Consider the following 12665-nt stretch of genomic DNA (forward strand, 5'->3'; position numbering starts at 1 on the left):
GCTGTAGACCTGTCTCTAACCAGCTACAGACCTGTCTCTAACCAGCTACAGACCAGTCTCTAACCAGCTATAGACCTGTCTCTAACCAGCTATAGACCTGTCTCTAACCAGCTACAGACCTGTCTCTAACCAGCCATAGACCTGTCTCTAACCAGCTATAGACCTGTCTAACCAGCTAGACCTGTCTCTAACCAGCCATAGACCTGTCTCTAACCAGCTACAGACCTGTCTCTAACCAGCTATAGACCTGTCTAACCAGCTGTAGACCTGTCTCTAACCAGCTATAGACCTTTCTCTAACCAGCTACAGACCAGTCTCTAACTAGCTATAGACCTGTCTCTAACCAGCCATAGACCTGTCTCTTACCAGCTATAGACCTGTCTAACCAGCTACAGACCTGTCTCTAACCAGCTACAGACCTGTCTCTAACCAGCTACAGACCTGTCTCTAACTAGCTACAGACCTGTCTGTAACCAGCTACAGACCTGTCTCTAACTAGCTACAGACCTTTCTCTAACTAGCTACAGACCTGTCTCTAACCAGCTACAGACCTGTCTCTAACCAGCTATAGACCTGTCTCTAACCAGCTACAGACCTGTCTCTAACCAGCTACAGACCTGTCTCTAACCAGCTAGACCTGTCTCTAACCAGCTACAGACCTGTCTCTAACCAGCTATAGACCTGTCTCTAACCAGCTACAGACCTGTCTCTAACCAGCTACAGACCTGTCTAACCAGCTACAGACCTGTCTCTAACCAGCTACAGACCTGTCTCTAACCAGCTACAGACCTGTCTCTAACCAGCTACAGACCTGTCTCTAACCAGCTATAGACCTGTCTCCACCCAGCTATAGACCTGTCTCTAACCAGCTATAGACCTGTCTCTAACCAGCTACAGACCTGTCTCCAACCAGCTATAGACCTGTCTCTAACCAGCTATAGACCTTTCTCCAACCAGCTATAGACCTGTCTCTAACCAGCTACAGACCTGTCTCTAACCAGCTATAGACCAGTCTCTAACCACCTACAGACCTGTCTCTAACCAGCTACAGACCTGTCTCTAACCAGCCATAGACCTGTCTCTAACCAGCTACAGACCTGTCTAACCAGCTAGACCTGTCTCTAACCTGCCATAGACCTGTCTCTAACCAGCTACAGACCTGTCTCTAACCAGCTATAGACCTGTCTAACCAGCTGTAGACCTGTCTCTAACCAGCTATAGACCTTTCTCTAACCAGCTACAGACCAGTCTCTAACTAGCTATAGACCTGTCTCTAACCAGCCATAGACCTGTCTCTTACCAGCTATAGACCTGTCTAACCAGCTACAGACCTGTCTCTAACCAGCTACAGACCTGTCTCTAACCAGCTACAGACCTGTCTCTAACTAGCTACAGACCTGTCTGTAACCAGCTACAGACCTGTCTCTAACTAGCTACAGACCTTTCTCTAACTAGCTACAGACCTGTCTCTAACCAGCTACAGACCTGTCTCTAACCAGCTATAGACCTGTCTCTAACCAGCTACAGACCTGTCTCTAACCAGCTATAGACCTGTCTAACCAGCTAGACCTGTCTCTAACCAGCTACAGACCTGTCTCTAACCAGCTATAGACCTGTCTCTAACCAGCTACAGACCTGTCTCTAACCAGCTACAGACCTGTCTAACCAGCTACAGACCTGTCTCTAACCAGCTACAGACCTGTCTCTAACCAGCTACAGACCTGTCTCTAACCAGCTACAGACCTGTCTCTAACCAGCTATAGACCTGTCTCCACCCAGCTATAGACCTGTCTCTAACCAGCTATAGACCTGTCTCTAACCAGCTACAGACCTGTCTCCAACCAGCTATAGACCTGTCTCTAACCAGCTATAGACCTTTCTCCAACCAGCTATAGACCTGTCTCTAACCAGCTACAGACCTGTCTCTAACCAGCTATAGACCAGTCTCTAACCACCTACAGACCTGTCTCTAACCAGCTACAGACCTGTCTCTAACCAGCCATAGACCTGTCTCTAACCAGCTATAGACCTGTCTAACCAGCTACAGACCTGTCTCTAACCAGCTATAGACCAGTCTCTAACCACCTACAGACCTGTCTCTAACCAGCTACAGACCTGTCTCTAACCAGCCATAGACCTGTCTCTAACCAGCTATAGACCTGTCTAACCAGCTACAGACCTGTCTCTAACCAGCTATAGACCTGTCTCTAACCAGCTACAGACCTGTCTCTAACCAGCTACAGACCTGTCTCAAACCAGCCATAGACCTGTCTCTAACCAGCTATAGACCTGTCTAACCAGCTAGATTTGTCTCTAACCAGCCACAGACCTGTCTCTAACCAGCTATAGACCTGTCTCTAACCAGCTATAGACCTGTCTAACCAGCTGTAGACCTGTCTCTAACCAGCTACAGACCTGTCTCTAACCAGCTACAGACCAGTCTCTAACCAGCTATAGACCTGTCTCTAACCAGCTATAGACCTGTCTCTAACCAGCTACAGACCTGTCTCTAACCAGCCATAGACCTGTCTCTAACCAGCTATAGACCTGTCTAACCAGCTAGACCTGTCTCTAACCAGCCATAGACCTGTCTCTAACCAGCTACAGACCTGTCTCTAACCAGCTATAGACCTGTCTAACCAGCTGTAGACCTGTCTCTAACCAGCTATAGACCTTTCTCTAACCAGCTACAGACCAGTCTCTAACTAGCTATAGACCTGTCTCTAACCAGCCATAGACCTGTCTCTTACCAGCTATAGACCTGTCTAACCAGCTAGACCTGTGTCTAACCAGCTATAGACCTGTCTCTAACCAGCTACAGACCTGTCTCTAACCAGCTACAGACCTGTCTCTAACTAGCTACAGACCTGTCTCTAACTAGCTACAGACCTGTCTCTAACCAGCTACAGACCTGTCTCTAACCAGCTATAGACCTGTCTCTAACCAGCTACAGACCTGTCTCTAACCAGCTATAGACCTGTCTAACCAGCTAGACCTGTCTCTAACCAGCTACAGACCTGTCTCTAACCAGCTACAGACCTGTCTCTAACCAGCTACAGACCTGTCTTTAACCAGCTACAGACCTGTCTCTAACCAGCTACAGACCTGTCTCTAACCAGCTACAGACCTGTCTCTGACCAGCTACAGACCTGTCTCTAACCAGCTACAGACCTGTCTCCAACCAGCTATAGACCTGTCTCTAACCAGCTATAGACCAGTCTCTAACCAGCTACAGACCTGTCTCTAACCAGCTACAGACCTGTCTCTAACCAGCTATAGACCTGTCTCTAACCAGCTACAGACCTGTCTCTAACCAACTACAGACCTGTCTCTAACCAGCTATAGACCTGTCTCTAACCAGCTACAGACCTGTCTCTAACCAGCTATAGACCTGTCTCTAACCAGCTACAGACCTGTCTCTAACCAGCTACAGACCTGTCTCTAACCAGCTATAGACCTGTCTCTAACCAGCTACAGACCTGTCTCTAACTAGCTATAGACTTGTCTCTAACCAGCTATAGACCTGTCTCTAACCAGCTACAGACCTGTCTCTAACTAGCTATAGACTTGTCTCTAACCAGCTATAGACCTGTCTCTAACCAGCTATAGACCTGTCTCTAACCAGCTACAGACCTATCTCTAACCAGCTACAGACCTGTCTCTAACCAGCTATAGACCTGTCTAACCAGCTGTAGACCTGTCTCTAACCAGCTATAGACCTATCTCTAACCAGCTACAGACCTGTCTCTAACTAGCTACAGACCTGTCTCTAACTAGCTACAGACCTGTCTCTAACCAGCTACAGACCTGTCTCTAACCAGCTATAGACCTGTCTCTAACCAGCTACAGACCTGTCTCTAACCAGCTATAGACCTGTCTAACCAGCTAGACCTGTCTCTAACCAGCTACAGACCTGTCTCTAACCAGCTACAGACCTGTCTCTAACCAGCTACAGACCTGTCTTTAACCAGCTACAGACCTGTCTCTAACCAGCTACAGACCTGTCTCTAACCAGCTATAGACCTGTCTAACCAGCTAGACCTGTCTCTAACCAGCCATAGACCTGTCTCTAACCAGCTACAGACCTGTCTCTAACCAGCTACAGACCTGTCTAACCAGCTGTAGACCTGTCTCTAACCAGCTATAGACCTTTCTCTAACCAGCTACAGACCAGTCTCTAACTAGCTATAGACCTGTCTCTAACCAGCCATAGACCTGTCTCTTACCAGCTATAGACCTGTCTAACCAGCTAGACCTGTGTCTAACCAGCTATAGACCTGTCTCTAACCAGCTACAGACCTGTCTCTAACCAGCTACAGACCTGTCTCTAACTAGCTACAGACCTGTCTCTAACTAGCTACAGACCTGTCTCTAACCAGCTACAGACCTGTCTCTAACCAGCTATAGACCTGTCTCTAATCAGCTACAGACCTGTCTCTAACCAGCTATAGACCTGTCTAACCAGCTACAGACCTGTCTCTAACCAGCTACAGACCTGTCTCTAACCAGCTACAGACCTGTCTCTAACCAGCTACAGACCTGTCTCTGACCAGCTACAGACCTGTCTCTAACCAGCTACAGACCTGTCTCCAACCAGCTATAGACCTGTCTCTAACCAGCTATAGACCAGTCTCTAACCAGCTACAGACCTGTCTCTAACCAGCTACAGACCTGTCTCTAACCAGCTATAGACCTGTCTCTAACCAGCTACAGACCTGTCTCTAACCAACTACAGACCTGTCTCTAACCAGCTATAGACCTGTCTCTAACCAGCTACAGACCTGTCTCTAACCAGCTATAGACCTGTCTCTAACCAGCTACAGACCTGTCTCTAACCAGCTACAGACCTGTCTCTAACCAGCTATAGACCTGTCTCTAACCAGCTACAGACCTGTCTCTAACTAGCTATAGACTTGTCTCTAACCAGCTATAGACCTGTCTCTAACCAGCTACAGACCTGTCTCTAACTAGCTATAGACTTGTCTCTAACCAGCTATAGACCTGTCTCTAACCAGCTATAGACCTGTCTCTAACCAGCTACAGACCTATCTCTAACCAGCTACAGACCTGTCTCTAACCAGCTACAGACCTGTCTCTAACCAGCTATAGACCTGTCTCTAACCAGCTACAGACCTGTCTCTAACTAGCTATAGACTTGTCTCTAACTAGCTATAGACTTGTCTCTAACCAGCTATAGACCTGTCTCTAACCAGCTACAGACCTGTCTCTAACTAGCTATAGACTTGTCTCTAACCAGCTATAGACCTGTCTCTAACCAGCTATAGACCTGTCTCTAACCAGCTATAGACCTGTCTCCAACCAGCTATAGACCTGTCTCTAACCAGCTATAGACCTGTCTCTAACCAGCTATAGACCTGTCTCCAACCAGCTATAGACCTGTCTCTAACCAGCTATAGACCAGTCTCTAACCAGCTACAGACCTGTCTCTAACCAGCTACAGACCGGTCTCCAACCAGCTATAGACCTGTCTCTAACCAGCTACAGACCTGTCTCCAACCAGCTATAGACCTGACTCTAACCAGCTATAGACCTGTCCCCAACCAGCTACAGACCTGTCTCTAACCAGCTACAGACCTGTCTCTAACCAGCTACAGACCTGTCTCTAACCAGCTATAGACCTGTCTAACCAGCTATAGACTTGTAATTGATAATTATTGAAAGGAAAACCCCTTGAGATGTGACATCTCGTTTGCAAGGGGGACCAAAGGAACATACAACTTATACAAGACAACAATACAGTACAAAAAAACAATAAAGCAAAAGACAACCTGACCAACACAAAACACAAAACACAGGACAATCTTGCTCAGACACACCCACCTACTTCCCTACATCTTTATTAGGGATGGCCAATTTTTGTGATTTTTTAAAATATCAGCATCGGTGATAATCTTCTAAAATGTCTATTAAAGAAGCAATATACATTACTTTGTATGTTTTCCAATAACAGAGTTTGGAAAATTAACATTTCAGTGGGCTTTGCTGTCGATTTTAAACATTTGTTATAATATCATCAAATATCAGATATCGGCTACTACAGGGAGACAAACATCGAAAATCACCATCGGCTGGAAAAGTCATATCGGACCATCCCTTTTTTAAGTTTGTATTACAATACCTTAGTAATTATTAATAATAATTAATAATACCACAGAGTTACAGATTCAATTAACACATAAAGACAAACATCATCAATGGTAGCATGAACAGCCTGTTTTTAAATGATCATACAATGCAGATCGGAAAAGTCCATAAGAGGTAATTGTCCTTAGTGTACCAGGCAGTTGATTCCAGTCATTCGGGGCCTTATAAGCAAAAGACCTCCTTCCAACTTCCTTTTCAATTGAAGGAACATTAAAGGATAAATACTGTGAGCTTCTAAGAGTAAATGATGTTCTTGATGGAACCAGAAAGCATTTTAAATACGGAGGAACATTTAAATGAACACTTTTAAAGATAAATTGCAACCAATGACACTGTCGTCTTTCATGAGGCTGTAACCAGTTCAGTTCATCATATAAAGTACAGTGGTGTGTTCTAAAAGGACATTTCAGTATAAATCTACAAAGAGTATTAAACAATATATTCAATGGTTTAAGAAATTTTTCATATGTATTTTGGTAAACTATGTCTCCATAATCAATAATAGGAAAAATCAGTTGTGTAATGATTTTCTTTTTTACTTGTTGAGAGAAACAGCCAGATGATCTGTACAGAAGCATTAAACATGAATATGTGGATTTAATTATGTAGTCAATATGTGGTTTGAAATTTAGTTCTGGATCTAACAAGACACCTAAATATTTCACAGCTGTTTCTCTCGACATTAAGGAGCCATTATCAAAAGTAATACTTAGATTGGCAGATTGAAGAAAATGGCGTGTACCAAACAGCATATAGTTAGATTTTGTCATATTCAATTTTAACAAATTTGTGTTGATCCAGTTTTGAACAGAGTTAAAGTCCTCCTGTAAAAGGTGTTGTAGCTGGGTTAGGTTTGAACTCGATAAATAAACGACAGTGTCATCAGCATACAGATGAGTAAGACAATTATGACAGACCTGAGGAAGGTCATTAATGAAAATAGAAAATAAAAGTGGACCAAGAGTGGAACCTTGTGGCACACCCTTTTCTACGATACAATTTTGAGACGGAGTTCCTTTAAATGAGACAAATTGACGTCTGTTATGTAGATAGGAGTTAAACCATAAGAGTGCCTTCCTGCTCATGCCTATTGATTTAAGTTTATCAAGAAGTAAATAATGATCTACGAAATCAAAAGCTTTTGAAAGGTCTAGAAATATGGCACCTGTATATTGACTTTGATCAAAGTAGGAGAATACATCATTTGTAAATTTTAGTAGAGCTGTAGTTGTAGAGTAACCGGGCCGGAAGCCTGATTGATTTGCAGATAAAATATTAAATTGATTCAAATAACTTTGTAGTTGCTTAAAGATAATTTTTTCAAAAACTTTTGTAATGGTACATAGAATGGAAATAGGTCGATAATTAGACAAATCCGTATGATCTCGTCCTTTGAAGATTGGAGTTACTCTTGCAGTCTTCCAGATGATAGGGATAGAACATGTATTTAAAGACATATTAAATAAATCAGTTAATGGGTATATTAATACACTAGCTCCAATTTTAAGAAATTTAACATCTAAGCCATCAGGACCAGCACTACAATTATTTTTAAGTTCACATATTGCTTGCTGTACATCTGAGAGCGAGATCAGACTGAATGAAAATGATACATTAGGAGGTACATGATTAAGTGGCCTCAAAGTTTTTGAATAGTCACTGTGCTGTGCACTACTTATACATGAGAAATATTGATTAAAGGCATTAGAAATTATATGAGGATCAGAAGTTATAGCATTATCAACAGTGATATTTTCAGTAAGATTTCCTTTAGATCTATTAAGAAGCTGATCCAGAAGTTTCCAAAATTGTTTGGGATTATTATAATTCTGAGAAAAGGCTTCCTGATAATAATTTGTTTTAGCATTTCTAGTTTGTGTTTTAGATTGATTTCTAAGTTTACGGTATAATTCCCAATCTGCTGGGTCTTTAGATTTTCTATATTTTGTCCAGGCATGGTCTCGTTTTTTAAAAAGATTAATTAAATCAGCGCTAATCCATGGGAGATGTCTCCCTTTAACACAAATTGTTTTGAAGGGAGCATGTTTGTTGATAACTTCTAACATTTCTGAGTATAAGAATTCCCAAGCATCTGTAAGATCAGGAATTAACTGAAATCGACCAGTTAATATTGGCAAGGTCATTTAAAAACAAATCTGAATTAATGTTTTTAGTTTGGCTTACGTTAACATATTTTGGTGGTAGTTTTGGTATTTTGATCTTCCATACACAAAACACTATTGAGTGGTCACTGAAGCTGTCTGGTAACACACCAGATGACACTATTTGGTCTGGGTTTGTGACAAGTATCCAGTCTATCAGAGTGGAGGAACGATGAGTAACTCTGGTTGGTTCAGTTATTAACTGAGTGAGGTTGGCACTCCTAACTGGGCTTTTATCTTTGGACGAGGAGCGGTGGAGCCAGTTACAGTTGAAATCTCCTAAAGTAATTATTTCACTATTATTTTTGAGAGAGGTGATTGTAGCCATAATATTTTTCATTGAGTCTGCTGGCTCAGATGGAGGTCTGTAAATATTATTAATTATTATACTTTTGTTATTTTTCAATATTATTTTAGTTGATAGGGATTCAAAGTTAACTGGCTCCACTGTTGGATATATACGTTCAGCAGTTAGATTTTTGGAAACATATGTTGCCACACCTCCACAATTAGAACCTCTATCCTGTCTGTATATGACATAGTCATCAATGTTTATCTGATTGTCTGATATTCCACTATGTAACCATGTTTCTGAAATTGTAATAATGTTGGGCTTATTTAATATGACCCAAACTCTTAGTAGGTCAATTTTAGCAACGAGACTCATAATGTTGGTCACTAACCGGCTATAGACCCTCTAATGAGCTATAGACTGTTTAACCAGCTACAGACCTGTCTCTAACTAGCTATAGACCCTCTAACCAGCTATAGACCTGTCTCTAACCAGCTACAGACCTGTCTCTAACTAGCTATAGACCCTCTAACCAGCTATATACCTGTCTCTAACTAGCTATAGACCCTCTAATGAGCTATAGACTGTTTAACCAGCTACAGACCTGTCTCTAACTAGCTATAGACCCTCTAACCAGCTATAGACCTGTCTCTAACCAGCTACAGACCTGTCTCTAACCAGCTACAGACCTCTCTCTAACCAGCTATAGACCTGTCTCTAACCAGCTACAGACCTGTCTCTAACCAGCTACAGACCTCTCTCTAACCAGCTATAGACCAGTCTCTAACCAGCTACAGACCTGTTACAGGTCTGTAGCTGGTTAGAGACAGGTCTATAGATCGTTCTTCTCGTTGGATCTGAAAAACTCAGAGCTAAATTTTCCGGTTTTGTAATGAACCTGGATGGCATTACTTTAGCTTCCAGTGCTACAGTGAGAAACCTTGGAGTAATATTTGACCCTGACCTGTCCTTTGGCCCACATATTAAGCAGGTTACTAAAACAGCCTTCTTTCATTTACGTAATATAGCCAAAATTAGGGACATTCTGTCTCAGAGTGATGCAGAAAAACTGGTTCACGCTTTTGTTACTTCGAGACTAGATTACTGTAACTCTCTATTATTGGGCTGTCCTAAATATGCCCTGAAAAGCCTTCAGCTGATCCAGAATTCTGCAGCCAGAGTCCTGACCAGAACCAGCAGGAGAGATCATATTTCTCCAGTTTTAGCCTCTCTTCATTGGCTGCCTGTTGAATCTAGAATAGAATTTAAAATCCTTCTCCTTACATATAAAGCCCTCCACAACCAGGCACCACTATATATCAAAGACCTCATAGTTCCTTATATACCAAGCAGAGTACTTCGTTCGCAGACTGCAGGCTTACTTGTGGTTCCTAGAGTCTCAGAGCCAAGCAGGAGGCAGAGCCTTTGGTTATCAGGCCCCTCTCTTATGGAATAAGCTCCCAGTTAGTGTTAGGGAAGCAGACACCCTCCCCACCTTTAAGACTAGGCTGAAGACTTATCTTTTTGATAAGTCCTATAGCTAGGGATGGTTAGCATCCCTTAGTTATGCTGCTATAGGTTTAGACTGCTGAGGGACATTTCCTGATACACTGAGCTTCTTTCTTTTTCTCTTTATCTCTTTCTTTTACCCCCCCCCCCCCATAACAGTGTTGCATCATTAACATGTATGTCTCCTGTCTCAGCAGGTCTCCCTGGCCGGGAGTAGCAGTTCCTGTTGTCTGTTGTCTTTCTGTCCTCTTCCCCCCACACAGCAGAGGCAGATGGCTGCCTGTCCTGAGCCGGGTTCTGCCGGAGGTTTCCTTCCTGTTAAAAGGGAGTTTTTTCCTTCCCACTGTCGCCAGTGTGCTTGCTCAGGATGGGAGATTGAGTTGGACTCAACTCAATCTGTTGGTTTCCTTATATAGGCTGTTATGAATTGGCTTTCATTATGTTTTCCCCTCTGTCTGTAAAGCGTCTTGAGATGGCATTGCCGTGATTTGACGCTATATAAATAAAGTTGAATTGAATTGAATTAGAGGGTCTGTAGCTGGTTAGAGACAGGTCTGTAGCGGGTTAGAGGGTCTATAGTTGGATAGAGGGTCTATAGCTGGTTAGAGACAGGTCTGTTAGACAGGTCTAACCAGCTATAGACCCTCTAACCAGCTACAGACCTGTCTCTAACCAATTAAACTTGTTGGGTGGGGTATGTATGGGGGGCATGATGTGTGTATGATGGAGTGTCTCTGTGTACAAGCAGGAGTTTGAGGCCGGATGGAAGGGGGGGCTAGGGGGCATGTATGTGTGTAGAGTGGAGTATGCAATGGGGTGTGTGTGAATAAAGGGGGGGGGTATGTAGGGGGAGGTGTAGGGGGTGTCTGATGGAGCCTGTGGGGGGGTGGGGGGGGGGGGGGTAGAGGGGGCAGTGTATGAGTGGAGGTGGAGGGGTGTGTTGAAATGTGTGTGTGTGTAGTAAGGAATGGGTGAGTGGAGGTCGGGGGTGAATGTGGACTGAGTAGGGGTGTGTGATGGGGGTGGGGGGGGTGGGGGGTGCCGAGGGAGAGCCTGTGAGGGGGTGTTATGTTATGTTTGTGTTTGTGTGGTTCCAGGGGAGGGGGGTCTTGGTGCCCGGGGAGTGTGGGCGGTGGGATGGGGTGTGGCCCAGCTGCCGCTCGGTGGCGGTCTGGGGGTCCTGGCTCTCTGTTGGCGTGGGTTCAGCCCTCTGCCTGTGGGCCAGGGGGCCGATGCCCGCTGGAGCCTGTTCCCCCTGACTGTGGGGAGCTCTGGTTGGGCCCCCCCACCGCCACCTCCTGGGTGGGTGCATGCTGGGGGCGAGGTGGTTGGGGTCTGGGCTGTGTATGTAGGTAGTTCTCTCTCCACAAGGTCTTTTTCTGTTTTCTCTTCTCTATCTCTTTCCTCTTCTGTCCCCCCGGTCCGGTCTGGTCCGGTCTGGTCTGGTCTGGTCCAGTATGGTCTGGTCTGGTGTGGCCTGGTCCGGTCTGGTCTGGTCCGGTCTGGTCCAGTCTGGTCTGGTCTGGTCCGGTCCGGTCCGGTCTAGTCTGGTCTGGTCCGGTCCAGCAGGACAAACTCTGTGAAACAAATAATTATGTAAATTAAATTAAATAAAAATAAAATAAAATGCTAAAACTCCTCCAGAACATGGTGAAGATCAGCTGTTTGTCGCCTCCTGGCGGCGGTGGAGTGTCAGTCTCCTCCTCCTCTTCCTCCTCCTCCTCCTCCTCCTCCTCCTCCTCACCGGCAGCGGCTCTGTGTCTATTCCCGGAGAGACCACCTCCATTTTAGCAGCGGCTCGCAGCGGACCGACAGCGGGCGGAGGAAGGCGCTCCAGCGGCAGGACTCAGCTTCTTCCCGGCGGTCGTCGCGACCTCCAGGCGGCCTGAATCAGCCTTTCTGCGGGATGGCGGCGCTGCGGCGGCTCGCAGCCCGGACGGCGCTGGATTTGTGAGGAATTAACGGTTCGTTTTGCTGAAGTCGGCCCCAGAGAGCGGCGGCGGAGAGGCGGCGGCTCGGCTTCGGACGGTCAGGTACCGGCTTTGTCCTAATTGGGTTTATTGATTAGAGGCTGACGCTGCGCTTCGTCACGAGGCGGCTTTGTGTGATCCGCTGCGGGCCGAGCAGCGCCGCCAGGCCGCTGCTGCAGCATCACCGGCCGCTCCGTGACAGGCGCGTGCGCGGTTATGTAATGTGTGCGCAGAGGACGCGCGCGCGGCGGGATGTGAGGGGACGTCTGCGGGACCCTCCGCTTTGTGTCGGAGCAGGACGGTTCTGTTCGGGTCCAGAACCGTATCCAGAACCGAGCCAGGAGGGAAGCTCCGGGATCAGGTCTGAAGCAGACTCTGGACCTGGATTCTGGACCAGGAGGCAGGTCTTCATGCTTCCAGAACCTTCTGCAGGACGGACCAGAACCAGACCGGACCGGGTTTTCACTTTACATCTGGACCCTGGAGGCTCCAGAATCCTCCAGAACTTTCTGCTGGTTTGTGCAGCAATTGTTCTGGTCCGGAGTTCTGGTCTAGGTTCTGCGGTCC

General features: G+C 45.5%; 1 protein-coding gene across 3 annotated transcripts in view; it reads left to right on the forward strand.

The window, feature by feature from the left end:
• The first annotated feature begins 11957 nt into the window (after positions 1-11957).
• The window catches only part of LOC306774796 (CSC1-like protein 2), a 112571-nt gene continuing 111863 nt past the window's right edge, over positions 11958-12665 (forward strand). For all 3 annotated transcript variants that reach the window (XM_079264967.1, XM_079264968.1, XM_079264969.1), the window contains exon 1: positions 11958-12161. The gene's annotated coding sequence lies outside the window, so the exon portion shown is untranslated. The remainder of the gene's footprint in view (positions 12162-12665) is intronic.

This window comes from Telmatherina bonti (assembly GCF_933228915.1).
Source record: "Telmatherina bonti genome assembly, chromosome: 3".
NCBI lineage: Eukaryota > Metazoa > Chordata > Actinopteri > Atheriniformes > Telmatherinidae > Telmatherina > Telmatherina bonti.